We start from the raw sequence: 14,924 nt of genomic DNA on the forward strand, positions 1-14,924 counted from the left end.
TCAAGTTCAAGTCGAGTACTAAATTCCACTGAACTTGAATATGAAGAACCCCAACCTTCTGCCAGGTGGGCACTGCCTGCCATAGACCCTTCACAAGTCTATAGTGATTTGTCTATGTTTCATTTAAGAGCCTCAACTAGAATAAGTATTAAAGAGTCTGTTAGTCAGATACAGGAAAATGTCGACTGTATCCAGACTATTTCTTTGTTGAATCCTAAAGAATTACAGGGCGAAGCAAAGAGGTTGAAAACAAACTATTTGCACTTAGGATGCATTAGGGTAGGAATCAATCCTTTGATCCATAAAGGATTACAAACTTTTGTGCTAGCCACTGTAAGAGATCTCACGCACAATAAGTACACAGATTCCTTAATCGGCGGAATTGTTGCACCTTTGTCTGACGGACCAGTCTACTTTGACTGTTTTCCAAATTTCTCTGTATATACTTTTGATGAAACCATAAGTGAGATCCTCCAGCTCCAAATACAGACTACTGGTTTCGATATGAAGAAAAAGAGAAATAACTTAGGTATCCAGGTCAAAGCTTGTTTCAGACATACTAATACCCTTTGGCCAGCCATCCACCATGCACCCAACCGTGAATCAAAGTCCAGTACAGTCGTTCTCACAGATGCCAAAAACCAGAAAGTTGAGCATATGACCATCAAATGGGAACACCTGACTTTTCCAGAACACTGGGTTGTTAATAATCCTAAGCCATTAATGCCAAGAAATATTACCTCTGCAAATATCATAGAAAATCCAAACTCTGCTGTTATTTCTTTTCCTCGCAGATCCACCATTGACAGCAGAAGAATAAAAGCTGCCTGTAAATCATCTAAATATTATAGAGATCCTTGTACAGTGGATACTGCTTGTTCTACTTCGTCTTTTTGTAAACATACTTCTTTGGTTGATATAGCTCAACTTGTAAATTATTCTTCTCTGGAAGTTAAATGCCCAGAATGTCAAGAGTTGGTAAATCTGCTTACCTTAGCTGAATCCAATATCCATTCAAACCACAATCCTAGATCTGGTATTTAAGACATATTTTTAAGATGAAAATAATCTTTAATTAAAATTAAAATTATTTTAATGGTGGGAAAGTTAAAAATTAATATACTTCAGGTAAAAGAGTAAAAAGTTAAGACAATTCGGGTCCGGGCAAAATTTTGAAAAAGGGAAAGCAAATAAACCCAATGAATCCAAGGGTTTAGAGAAAAACCTTTTAGGCTAATGCAGATGTTACATAGGGTTTTAGTAAAGAGCCCATTACTTGCGTGGTCAAAGAGCATGAGACCTGCCTTTGTTTAGGACATGGAGGTTTTTAGGCACTGTGTCATGCTTGTGAACTTCACTTGACATCAGGGCGCACAATCTAGACTTTACCATTGTGTCTTCTCTTGCCCAGCGATGCAACCAATGGCGGAGCATATGGTTCCAACGAGCTAGTGTCAGGAACATGGTCATAAACCTAGAGGTGAAGGAACTTGGGAAACCTGTTGGCGATATCTGACGGCCAAAATACCACTTGTTTTTCTTATGTCATCACGTGGCTTTCTTTCCATGGAGGGAGCAGCGAAAGTTTGAAGGTAAAGCAAAGAAAGTTTGTTGTTTGAGTATTGGATCAGCTGTCCATCGGTCTGAATATCGACCTGAACATGTGAGTGTAAACGCGAGCTTGATACTGATGGTATGTAGTTATATTAATGGTATTTATTTTGAGTTGTCTCGTTAATTAAATTTAATTATTGAAGTGACATATCGTTTATTTAAATTTATTTTTCAAAAGTGATATAAATTATTAATAAAGATGGATAGGCACTAATTAATGGCAAATATCAAAATATTTATTTTATAACCTACTTAAAATTTTAAAAATATATATTATACATATTAATTAAATTAGGATTAGTTAAAAAAAAATAATAAATAACATTGATGGATATAATTTTTTTTATTTAAATGGGAAAATAAATAAAAAAATATAATCGTATATTAAATAAATTTTAAACTTCTACTAAATATATTATATGAATATTTACATTAAATATCTATAATCTACTTAATAATTATGAATAATTAATTAAAATTATAAAAACTAAATTCCAAATTTTTTATAATTATAATAATCATTTCAATTCTCAAATATAATATTATTTGAAATATATTAGGATGATAATTTCAAAACTTATTGTTAATAAATAAATTTAAACTTTAAAATATATCTTACTTTATCTTCACATGAAATTAAGATACTTGGTCACATTTAAAAAAATAAAGCCTAAGTTGGGACAACCCTAGTATTGGAGCCCCATATTGGATGGATGTTATCATCATGATTGAGATGCTTTATGGGATAGTTTAATTTTCCCAAAGGTCACTCCCATCTTCAACCCCTTTCCATAAGATTTGAACCGGTGACATCATAGGGACTAAATCTTACACAAACCAATTGGTTTGCCCCTCATAAATAAAAATAAAAAAATAGATATTTATGGAAAAATAAGATGATCCAACTAAAATGAGCTTAAAATTTTGCTTAGATGAAGACATTTTAGTAAGTGTGAGCCGCTTTCCACATACGTCACAAGGTCGAGGCCCGCTCCCTCTTATGCCCATACCCACCCTCATGTCAAATGTTGAGAAACAAGGAATCAAAATCACATTACTTCGTTTCAAATCTAGACGAATTTAAACAGTAGGACGCACCCTAATCTTATCTGCTAGCATTACCTGGCTCCTATTGGTAATCAATTACATATATAAATATTATATAAATAATTAATTAATATAATATTAATCTTTTTTATCAAAAAGAAAAAATACTCTTGATTTCATTATAAATAAAAGAAGTTACATTTTTTTTTTTCTTTTTTTTCATCCTTATCATTACCAGATAGATATTCAAAGTATAGTTTTAATTTTATGTTCTAACACCTATATATGTTCCTAATCCCTTGTTTGTCATTTTCTAAGAAAAAATCTTACTCAAAACATAAAATTCAGTGGTACTATGAGTGTCCAGTCTCATTAATAGGATCTGTAAAATCATTGAAACTTAAACAAACAAAAACACTTTGATTGAGTGTCTAAACAAATATGTCCTTTGTATTTTGATGGACCCTATTCTATGAAGCAAACCATTTATAAAAAATGAAAATTTGATCATTATTGGTTTAATGTTGCATCGGTCTTTACACAAGCCATCTTCTAACTGGTTTTGTTCTCTATATATATGTGTGAAGGATAGCCTCTTGAAGGTGTTGATCAACATTCTAATCCTCTTCCAATTTGTCAACATTGAATACTCTAATGTTGATCTGATATTAGCCTAATCGATGATTATTTTTGAGTCTCGAAGGAGATGCCCCCTTCTTTTCTAGATCCCCTTGACCGATCCAACTTGATATTTGAAAATATTTTAGGTATTTCACTTTGATTATATGCTACCATGTGTCTATACCATTAAATGCCCTCCAAATATTTTTAACTTGCAGCGCCGAATTAAAACTCTCTATGTCTTGGATGTCCCAACCACCTACATCGATCCATCTTGTAAGATCCTCAAAATCAACTAGATGGAAGTCCTTGACTTGGTTGTCTTTTGCATATGTCTGTTATCACTTAGAACTAAAATTGATACATGTAATTTTTTATCCTAGCCCGATGACAAAGGTCAGTGCTAGTTTAATTTGGTTTTAATTTTTTCCCTTAGAATCTGGAGTTTTCAAGAGTTTTTGAGTCAAGTTGTTCTCAACTCCCATTGGTTATCCTCCATCTACCATTGTTTTATAGCCACCGTGTCTTTTTGTAATTTCGCAGCGAAATCATGATTAGGCAGTTTCGCAGCGCAATCATGATTAGGCAGTTTCGCAGCGCATCATTCAAATTTAAAACTGACCGCGCTGCGAAATCATGGATTCGTACTTTTCGCAGAGAATCTTTCCCGAAATATCAAATCCGTTAGGTGAGTCATAGGCTGTGTCCTCTCATGTCAGCTCATGTACCCCGCTTATCACATTTCACCACTCCTTGCCACTATCACCACCACTAGATCTGTTGATACTCATGAATTATCATTCCCAAGAAAGACAACCGTGCATAAATCTTAATGATGGCCGTAAGCCTTGCATGAATGACAAATCTGCAAGGTTACATCTTGAAAGATTTTAAACGGAAAAATTTAAAATTCAAGCGAGGCTGATAATCAAGCGAGGCTGAATTCAAATAGAAGCTGAAACACATTTCCAACCGGAGCTGGTAGTTATTGTTTGCGAGGATTTGGAAGAATCAATGGAGAAAAAGGAGCACAGATCCGGTAAACCTCTAAGGACTGAGCCTGAAGGCCTGGATATAACGCTGAGAAATGAAGAGGTGAAGAAAGCATTTAAAAAGGCCGGGTGCTGGAAGTTTTGCAAAAAGTTACAAGGAGGACACGCACAGGTAACCAAAGAGTTTGCACTTAACTTCACAGGCTTGAATTCAAAGGTAGCCATGTTAGAATTGCAGGTTTCGCCAGAAGTGATATCTACTGTAACAGAGATCCCACGAGGAAAAGAGGAATGGTTTAAAAATTTCAAATTTGACATGAATCCTTGCAAGGAGTTTTTGAAGGATGATTATGTAAATGAAGATTTAAGTAAGGCAGTGCCCAGGAATTATGTCAAAGAATATTATGCTCACTTACTCACCTGCATACAGAAATATCTGACTTGTGAAGGAAGGTATAACAAGGTTTATTCTTACCATTTTAAACTCCTTTTGCATTTCACCGGGAAGGTCTCCATAGACTTACCTTTTTATCTGTTCCGTAGTTTGAGTAAGATGTGTGATAAGGTACAGCTGAGGAAAGAGGATTGTGAAACCTCTTTGTTTCATCATGGTTTGATTAAACTACTGGTTTTAGATGGGCTCCAAAAGATAGACAGAGATTGGAATTCATTCATTTTTATGGCTGGATTCAAAAGCCAGACTGGCCTCACTCCACCACCTGCTAGAGATTTTACAATAGCTGAGCTCCAAACAGAAGCAAGAGCTAAAAGAGTTCCAAAGTCACAAGTAAGAAAACAAGTGAAGCCACTTATCATCCAAGATCAACCTTAGCAATCAACTAAGGAAAAGGCTCATGGTAAAAAGACTGTACCTGAAACAAGCACATCTGAAGTAGTCTCAAGGGTAAGAACAAGAAGTCAGATAAATAAGGAAAAAGGTAAAGCTATAGCAGTTGAAGAAAGTCCAGTGTCCAAGGCAAGTTTAAATGATTTATTACAGGCTATTGATTTCGAGCAGTCTCTACCAGTTCAAATTGAATTGATGCAGTCAGAACAAGAAAGCACCAAGAAATCCAAGGCCTCAAAAAGGCTTAGATTTGATGTGCCAGCTGAAGAGTTCGTTTTTAAACCTAGAAGACCTATGACAAGGAGATTCCAGCAAGTATAGGAAGCACTGCCAAGAACAGAGGAAACAGGGGAAGAGACACAAAAAGACACAGGCAAAACAGTCATCACATCTCAAGGAGATAATATAGCAGCCATAAAGAGACAATTGGAATCAGCTAAATATGAGATTGCCAAATTGAAGAAAGCCGCTAGAAAACATGCAGCCATACATGCAAAGTATTATAAAACTCTATGGGAAGGGAATGCTGCTGTAGAAGCTCAGCTGAATTCAGTGGTTGATGGCCATTCACAATTTCACACATGGACAGTACCAGCAATCAAAGAAGCCAAATACATAAGAAGGATCAATATGCAACTGAGAGCTGGGAATAAGGCTATGAGGAAACAAATTGAAGATCTGAAGGCATAGTTAAGTCAGCTACCTGCTAAATGAGTTTTCATTTCAAGTAAGATTTTGTTTTAAAGTTTTGACAAATTTGCTTGATTTTATCTTTCTGAGGAAATATAAATCCCTATTCGACATGTGGAAAGTCTAAAGGAGTTTTTGGCAATCAAGTACTCGGCTAATAAAGGTCTCGGGTTAAAAGCAAAGCTGTTTTAAACAACTCAGCAGTTTCGTAGCGCGCTACGAAACTGCTGAAGGTGATGATTTTAACGCAAATCAAGCAGTTTTGAATTATAAGCGGGAATTTTGAAAGGGAAACATCTAAAGGGCATACAAGGCATCATCTGAAGCTATCAATAGTCAACCAGATCAAGACAGGTGGAGAAAAGATATATTCAAAATCCAACTTTAAATTTTTGTCGTAAAGTGAGCAATTTTCCACAGTTCAGGATATGTTAAACAGTTTACAAGAAACTTTTGCCTGCACACATGTACATGGGAAAAAGCTTACAACGCATCAAGGACGTGGCAAACTTCTACATTTTGGGTGATTAAAAGATAAAGGACATGCTTCTTTGCATTCGAATATTTTGGGGAAAACTGAAGCCGAGAAGCAAGGATAGTCTCCTAATATTTCTGGGCAGTTATAGAAGATTCAACATCCAAGGTCAATATGGAGCATTAAACACCCATCTCAGCCAAACTGAAAGAAAACCAGATGTCAAAGAACGAGGAGAAGCCATCATGCATGTAATATGGAGTTAGAGTCATAGTTGATTTAGATCTCTAAAAAACTCCAGTCAACACCTTGTTGTATTTATTAGTTAGTTAAAAGGTTAATAGGTGTCATTAGAAGTAGTTTTCGAATTCCCCTCATGCTGGAGGAGGAATCTCGATCAGTTAGAATAAGAACTCTATATATAGCTGAAACAACAATGTAATCAGGGTTGGAAAATTTTATGATACAGCTTGTATTTGGCTTATGTAAAGACTCATTTTCAGTAATATAATTTTGACTTTACTTCTCAGGATTCATGAGGGATTTCTTATGTTCAGAATGTGTGATCTTGTCCTTTCCATAATTTTTACAGTGGTATAGATGTATAATCACTCAGAATTCACTGAATGTGCTCTGATTTCCTGTATGCATTTATAAACTGTGGTCCCATATGAGTTATGTTCTGAATGTCTAAATGCTGAGTGCCCTGACTTCTATGTAAGGTTGAGTTCACTGTTATATTGAGGTGTTGTTGACTCCATAAGCCCAATGGATAGTTGTTTAATGTGTTTCCAGCATTCATATTTGTCACATTTGTTCTATAAAAGTTAGGCATCTTAATCTTTATCAAAATCATTAACCTTTGAGAGAGCCCTCTCAGGTTGAGGAGGCTAAGCCTCAGCCAAAAGTTGGTTTGAAATAGTTACTTAGAGTCAACCTGACCAGCAGCCTATCAGGGTCTGATTTTGAGATAACAATGTCAATAAGAGCTCTTTTCCTCTTGTGTTCTATGTGCAAATTAACTTGTTATTATGTAGCTCTAATTATTGTTCTATCATTGATTTTAAGTTGGTTATATGTTGGTTGTAAGCATGGTTTTATGACAGATCTTAGTCATGGCTCTTATCATGTTTTGATTAGTAAAATAATGAATGATGAATGTATGACCTAATAGATGATATTGAAGCTATTGTGAGAAGGTATCAATCCTTCTTGATAAATCTCACATAAGTATGAGACCCCTATGCCTAGATCTATTGTTATGAGCTGTAGATTATATGTTTAGGATATGTTTGGCGGAATGCCTGTCATGGATAGTAGGGGTCAAGTCAAGTCCTTTTTCAAGTTTTTCATTATTATTATTGTTTATAATGCTATTTATCATTTCTAGAAGTCTCATGGAGTTTTGGGCAAAGGCCTAATTCCTAAACCTGAAAACGTGGCTCAGAATTCGGGGTCGCTGGCACAAAAATACTTGAATAAAACTGCAATCGCTTGGAGGCCTTGTTTTGGGAGCGACTTGAGGGTCCTAGTCGCACTGATGGTTTTTCATGGGAGCGACTAGGGCTCTAGGTCAGTAAATCATCAAGTTGTCTCAGGGGTTAAGCACGTGGAAGGGGTGGTTGTATCGTGAAGGTTTTGTAGCTCTTGAGGAATGTCAAATTGGTCTTGTCTTGTCGCTTCCACGTCCTTAACTGTACATGGGGAGTTGAATCACATCATGGTAACTCTTTGTCGCATGTTTACCCCAGTGGATCGATAGCTTGGGTAAATGTGGGAGGATGGTGTTACACCAATGTAGTAGTCTTCGATTATAATATTAATATAATTATTACTAATAATCACAATATAATTATATAATGCATATTTTGGGTGGGTTTATTGTTAATATCATGTGTTTTCTTCAGAGTTTATAGGTTCAAATCCACATGTGAGATGTTCTCATATGAGGGCCCCACTCCATGGACCCCTATGCAACCACTAAACCAAATATGGTGTATTTTCACCATTATTATCTCTCTCTCTCTCTCTCTCTCTCTTCACACACGCACACACACACAGATATAACCTGGATAGGGATGATAAAAATTTGTCACAAAACCACTTAAATTAAGTCTAATCAATAATTTTATCATTTTTTTTTCCATAAAAAAAAAGAAAAAATAAAGATTGTAACTTACATATAATTTTAGTGCCCAAAAAAATAAAAATTTCCTTTATAGGCCACACATCTAAGAAATAGATCATTCAAAAATATAATAGCAAAAAGCTACTAACAAAATTCCATTGATTCCACTTCCTCACCATTAAAGAACTCATAAATGCCCATTGCCCCGAGAGGAAGAGAAAGGGCCTCCTTAGATAACTTATCTACCTTGTGATTGCGTTCTCAAAGGATATAGATAAAGGGAATTCAGTCAAAATGAAGAATAGTCTACTTAATGTCCCTAATCAAAGGTTCAAGTTTGAGATCAGAAACCTAATTGAAGGGTCCAAAGAGAAACAAAATATGTTATATTGTTATTTTCCCAACTTGGGACATATCTAATGTGGATGTAATGAGATGAATTCAAAAAAATAACTACCCTAACACTCCAGTATGACCTTCAAAAACCCATAAAAGAAACCCCAAGGGATTTCAAAGTCAAGCTCACTCTTGGTTTTTTTCCGTCTTAGTCTTGAAAATATTGGACAAATTGAGAATGATATGGTAATTTAACTCAAATAATATCCTAGATATGGTAAAATATTGGTAACCTTGTTCCCCACTTGAAACTTTAAAAACTTATGTGGCACACCGTGATGATGATGTTATTTGTACTTAGTATTAGATTTATCAAGGACAACAAAATATTATTAGACAATTTTAATATGGTAATTTAACTCAATAATATGGTAAAAATATGAATTCCATATATATATTAACAAATTCACATATTAAAAAAATTGATTTGGATTTGAGATAAATTTAAACTAATTTAATTTTTTTAAACTTTGACTTGTAGTTATTTATTTTTAATTTTTACATAATATTTCATATAACATTACATAACAATATCCCTTCCATTATAAATTATAATAATAATATATGTAAAAGTTCTAATCATAAAAAATTAAGAGTTCATTTATATCAATATTTCGAGAATATCAATCTCACTCGGAACTTCTTTTTTCTAAAAATGTGTGCACATTCTCAAGAACATGTGTTTATTATGCGAGCGTATTGTGTTTTTTTCCTGTGAATGTGTGCACATTCTCAAAAACATGTGTTTATTTTGATAATGCGAGTGTATTCTGTTTTTTCCTAAGAATGTGGGCACATTCTCAAGAGCATGTGTTTATGCTGAGAATGTGAGCGTATTCTCAAGAACGTATCTACGTTCTTAGAAAATGAGTCCATTCTCAAGAATCTGCATTCTTGAGCCTTGTTATGCGGGCATCTTGCTTGTAGCCGGGGCCTTGCCAAGCCTAAATCGGATAAATGCATGTGTACTTTGAATGCTCACACATCCATGATGATACCATGGGCATTTTTGAGGTAATTGGCTTCCCATGCTTTTTCTTAATAGACGGTCAAAATGTTATTATTGATTTGGAAATAATTGTGAATAAGTGGATTTTTGGATATGAGATCAGAAGAAACCTTTTTTTCAAACTTGTATCATTGTTGTTATATTATATTATTGTGAATTTAGGATGGTTTTTTTTCTCTCACAAAAAAATATTATTGTGAATTTAGGAGTTGTGGTACTTACAAAAAATTATGAAGAAAAATAAAGAAAATATAAAAATATTTTATCACATATAATCAAAACCAATACATCTTATCTTATCATTTTCATAAAACAAATAACATAAAAAATATCAAAAATAAAAATAACATCATCATTATATATCTAGTACCATCATATGCGTTGCTCATCATATGCGTTGCTCTAGTAAGTATTAAAAAAATAATTATAAACCCACAATAGAACAATAACATTTTAAAGAGTATACATTTTGTGCATGAAGCAATAACATGTATTAATTAGGGGAAAATGTAATTTTAAATGAAAATATAAATATTTTAAAGTGAAGGGTTTTTAAGTGTTATTTTTTGAAAAAATAGTTTATTTTTTGAATTAATTTATTTAAAATTCGACAAAAATTTGTTGAAATCACAATCATAGAAAACATTAAAATATCCCAAATAAGTTATAAAAAACTAATTTAAAAAATTCCAAAAAAAACTAAAAAAATCACACTTACAATAAACAAAGAGAAAACAAAAAAATAAATCTATGTTGTCGCCCTAATGTTTTCGTTAAGCGAATGAAGATAAAATTCTTACGCGGATGTTAATATTGATGATTAATCAAGCCGAAGTCACTTTTGTCCTTTCCCTCAGGTCTGCCATTTTCGTGAGGGAAGAGTTTCACCAGTTAAATCACTTTGAAATTTAATTCTATCACTACATATTTTTCTACAGGCATTTTTTATTACTTTCTTTTTAATTAATGGGTAAAGACAGTTCCAGAAGCCACATCAATTTCTGAAAAACATAAAATTCTTCTTTGTCTAGTTGGCCTATCCAAATTTCTAATGAAAAAGTCCACATCTTGTCGTTTTTTCTCGAAGTTCCTGAGTAATAACAACGGTCAAATGCTATATTAAGCTAACACGTTCATGGACCTCATCTTTCACCTGTCGGTCCTTTTTCATTCTTTTCTAAATCTCTTCGCTCTTGGCCAGAATACGATACCAAATAATAATAAGAAGAAACGCGTCCTGGTGCACGGCGTACAGCATTTATCAATTCCCAGGTTTGGTATCGTTTACCAAATAATAGTAACAGTGAACGCGTCCAGGTGCAGGGCCTACAGCATTTATGAATTCGCAAGTTTGGCATCCTGCACGGGTCTGGCCGCCCAACAATCTCTAGTTTCTTTGTATTTGTGAAGAAAAGCGACTGAGACAGATGACGGCAAAACACAGACAAATCGCTGGCTGTTTACCAATCCCCACAAATATTAAAAAGTAGAATAAGCAAAAGCCGTCAGCGTTGGCGTTCTGTTTATCGCACTGTCACGCATTTCACATGCTTATCTCTTTCTAAAATCCGAACATTATATCTTTCTAGATTCCAAGGGCAATCAATACTTCTAAGCAAGAATTGAGAACGCCCATATATACATTCTGAGTCTCCTAGTGCTAGTGTGGAAGAGATTCCAGAGGCAATTCATTCTTCTAGCGAATAATTGAATTGATTTTCATCTGCCAAATTTCAATTGCAGAGGAGAACATACATTAGAATGGGAGAACGGAGGACTCTGTTGATCGTTCAAGCTCTGTTGATATTGATAATTAATGGTTATGTTGGATTAATTTCAGGACACCAGATTCACCAAGGCAGATGGGAGCTTCTCCTGCAAAATGCGGGAGTTTCCGCAATGCATATGACGCTAACCCACACCAATAAGTTCATCATTTTCGATCAAACGCTTGCCGGTCCTTCGCAAATTATGAGAAGCGACCCACCCTGCAACAGCGCCACCGCTGCCGCCTTGCAAGATTGCTGGGCACATTCCATCGAGTACGACATCGCCACGAATAGTGTGAGGCCTCTACACCTTCTCACCGACACTTTCTGTTCTTCGGCTGCTTTCGCCAGCAACGGCATACTTATTCAGACTGGAGGATGGAGCAATGGGACAAGAGTTATTCGCTACTTTGCCCCATGCTCCGACGCGAGCTGCAACTGGATTGAATCGCCGGCCCACCTAACTGCCAACCGCTGGTACGCGTCGAACCAGATCTTGCCCGATGGTCGGGTCATTGTCGTAGGGGGGCGCAGATCGTTCAATTACGAATTCGTTCCGAAAGCCCCCTCTGACGGGGCCTTCCAGCTCCCATTCCTGGCGAAGACCAACACTGTGGGAGAGGAGAACAATCTCTATCCCTTCCTCCATCTCTCGTCAGACGGCAATCTCTTCATTTTCGCCAACAAGGATTCCATCCTCTTCGACTACAACAAAAACCAGGTACTCAAAACCTTCCCCACCATGCCTGGAGGTGGCGCCCGGAACTATCCTTCGTCTGGTTCTTCAGTAATGCTTCCCCTGGAGTCCCCTAATAATTTCCAGAAGGTGGAGATCCTAATCTGTGGAGGAGCCCCGGATGGAGCTTTTGTAAAGGCTACTATGAACCAGACGTTCGTGGAGGCGTTGAGGAGCTGCGGGAGAATGGAGATCACGTCTCAGAATCCGCAATGGGAGATGGAGGACATGCCCGGCCCCAGAGTCATGGGCGACATGCTCATTCTCCCCACTGGCCAGATTCTCATAATCAACGGTGCCAAAAATGGCACAGCCGGCTGGCAATCTGCCCGGGAGCCTGCATTGAGTCCGTTTCTCTACACACCCACAGAAGCATTGGGCGACAGGTTCAGAGTCCTAGCTCCCACTAAAATCCCGAGGATGTATCATTCCACTGCCAATGTTCTGCCCGACGGACGTGTTTTAGTAGCCGGGAGCAACTCAAACTATGGATATCGCTTCTCCGGTGTCCCGTTTCCCACGGAGCTGAGAGTGGAAGCATACATTCCCTACTATCTGCATCCCCATTACGATTTCAAGAGGGTGAACATCACTGCCATTTCTACGAGAGAGATCAAATACGGGTCAAAATTCATTGTTCGCTTCTCTCTTTCGAGGAGGCCAAGCGAGAACATAAAATTTAATGCATACGCCCCTCCCTTCACAACGCACAGTTGGTCCATGAACCAGAGAATGCTCTCACTTGCAGCCACACCCATTGTCAAGGGTAAGGGCGGATATTTAGTTGGGTTGACGGCTCCACCAAGCACAGTGGCGGCTCCTTCGGGGTTTTATTTGTTCACCATTGTGAATGGAGGTGTGCCGAGCGAGGCGAAATGGATTCGATTCATCAGTTAAACGAGGTCTGAATCTTCATCAGTAAAGGTTAATTTGTCAAAAATGACACTGTAAAGCTGAGGCGATACCGCGCCAAAAATAATTTCTTTATATTTTAAAATTGTTAGTTATTGTTTGTCCTGTATCTATTGTTTCCATCAATAATACAAATGTTTGTCGCACCAATTCCATGGTATTGGTATTGGTGTTGACATATTCCTAATATGAGAATTCAGAATACATGGTTAGGGCGGTTGAGTAAACCGTTACTTACGCGGATGTTTGTAACCGCTACAGTTCAGCGGCCCTGGCATTTCTGTGTCGACATATATATTTATTTATTTTATTTTTTTTCCAGTCTTCATTTTAAGAATAGTCGTAAATTTAACGGACGCGAAGGAAATTAATTGCTTGCCCATTCGTGCACCTCAAATCTCTTAAAAACATTGTTTTAATAGTTTGAATTTTTATTTCATAATAATAATATAATTAAAACATCAGACAAAGTTTTACATCTTAATTTATAAGATTAAAAATAATATATATATATATTTGAATTTTCATATGTTTTAACATGTAAAATTAATATGTAGATTTTTTACATAGTCTCAGGGATGGATGAGTGCACATCATTTAAATTTTCCAGAAGATTGGGTTAAGCAGTGGCAAAATTGCATTACTACATTTAATATCTCACACATTAGGCTGCACGATGAAGTGGACATTTTTGCTGTGGGTTTTCTCTATTCAAGGAATATACTCCTGAAACGATATACTTGTTCACCATGGCTGATAAAGAACCAAGTGATCCTGCTTAGTGGTGGAAGATCTTGCAGAAACTTAATTGTCGTATAAAATCCAGATTGTTCCAATGGTGTATTTTAGAAATAAGCTTCCCATTAGTGTAAACTTAAAAGAGAGAAGCTATGCTGGCCCAAATCTGTTGGGAATTTTTTTATGGGGAAAATACCAAAAACCAAGAAAATAAAACACAGAGGCAATGCTCTGTTTCACTTTACTCCAGGATCTTTTTGTGCAGAGGAAGACAAAAAAAAATTTCACTGAGGAACAGAGTATTTCACCATAAAATATTTCTATTCATTAAAACCTGATGCAAAGAATGAATACCTGATGCAAAGATTTACCACTGTAAAATCCCTTTTATATTCACTGCTGTGAAAGACAACTTACTGGTGTAATAAAAGTTTACATAAGTTTACTGCTGTAAATAAAAATTACACAGGCTTACAAAAATCGCTCCACCATTTCCTTTATGCACTTGCAAAACCACACATGGTTTTTCTTACACCTTTGTTTTACTATGCCTCACAAAAACATTACAAAAGACATTTTTGCACTGCTGTGCATACATCCTCTAGTTCTCCACGCTGCTGCTGCGAACACCAGATATATTTTTCTTCCATGTGCCATGCATAAATAAAAGGTCAACACACACAAAAACAAATATACGAGCTCCTCCTTTTTTTGTATTACATTGCATTAAAAACGACCATACCTATCTTTAAATGCTACATACCTTTTACATAAAGAAACCTACGTGCTATATAAGAAATATTGAAACGTGCCCATAACATTATTAAAAGCATCTACCTAAAAACTACGAACAACACATAAATTCATTAAATTCTTTCATTCGGCGGTCAAACCATAAGTCTTTTACTCCACGCAATGCATTGATTTGCTGCAGGCCCGTGCACCTTCAG

At 36.1% G+C, this 14,924-nt stretch overlaps 1 pseudogene; it reads left to right on the forward strand.

The window, feature by feature from the left end:
• The first annotated feature begins 11,412 nt into the window (after window positions 1–11,412).
• Window positions 11,413–13,423, forward strand: LOC149172653 (aldehyde oxidase GLOX pseudogene; annotated as a pseudogene).
• The last annotated feature ends 1,501 nt before the right edge of the window (window positions 13,424–14,924 follow it).

The sequence above is a fragment of the Pinus tabuliformis genome, chromosome 4_2 (assembly GCF_031772625.1).
Source record: "Pinus tabuliformis cultivar Carrire ecotype Pingquan chromosome 4_2, CPIR1, whole genome shotgun sequence".
NCBI classification, from domain to species: Eukaryota; Viridiplantae; Streptophyta; class Pinopsida; order Pinales; family Pinaceae; genus Pinus; species Pinus tabuliformis.